Raw genomic sequence first — 576 nt, forward strand, 5'->3', positions numbered from 1 at the left:
AGGAGACTCGGGCTGGCGCCGTCGGAAGAGGCAGTTTCGCCCCTTTGCGGAAAGGGCGAGCGCTTGGACAGGGCGACCCGGCGGGGCAGGGACCGCCGCGACTCGGTCTCGATCCCGATCTCGGTCCCGACCGGGGCCTCAATTAGGCCGAGCGGGCCCCGGCCCCGAGGGGCCCTGATCCCGCCGCCGCGGCTCGGCGGCGTCCGCGGGGCCAGGGTGACCGCGGGCCCGGCTCCTCCTCCCTGTACCTGCTCTCCCTTCCCGGGGCCGAGCCCCGCGCKTCGGGGCAGAGCTGGAGCGATTTTCCGACGGGCCTTTTTCAGCCATGCCGCCGAGGCGGCCTGCAGCCCGCTCCGTGCTGCCCGACGACGCCGGCCCCCGGGCCTGGCCGGGCTGCGGTGGGCGACCCTGTCCCAACCCGCGCTCCCAAACAATCGTGTTTTTCCCCCAAAGCTCTTCCCGGTGCTCCGGCGAGGGCGGACCGGGCCGGGGTGTGGGGCACCACGTACACTCCTGGCCCGCGCAGCTCCGGTGCCCGCAGCCCTCGGTGAACCGGAGGCTCGAGTGGGGGGCTCG

The sequence above is a fragment of the Rhea americana genome, unplaced genomic scaffold (assembly GCF_003343005.1).
Source record: "Rhea americana isolate MKP2758 unplaced genomic scaffold, rheAme1 scaffold_726, whole genome shotgun sequence".
In the NCBI taxonomy this organism is placed as follows: Eukaryota; Metazoa; Chordata; class Aves; order Rheiformes; family Rheidae; genus Rhea; species Rhea americana.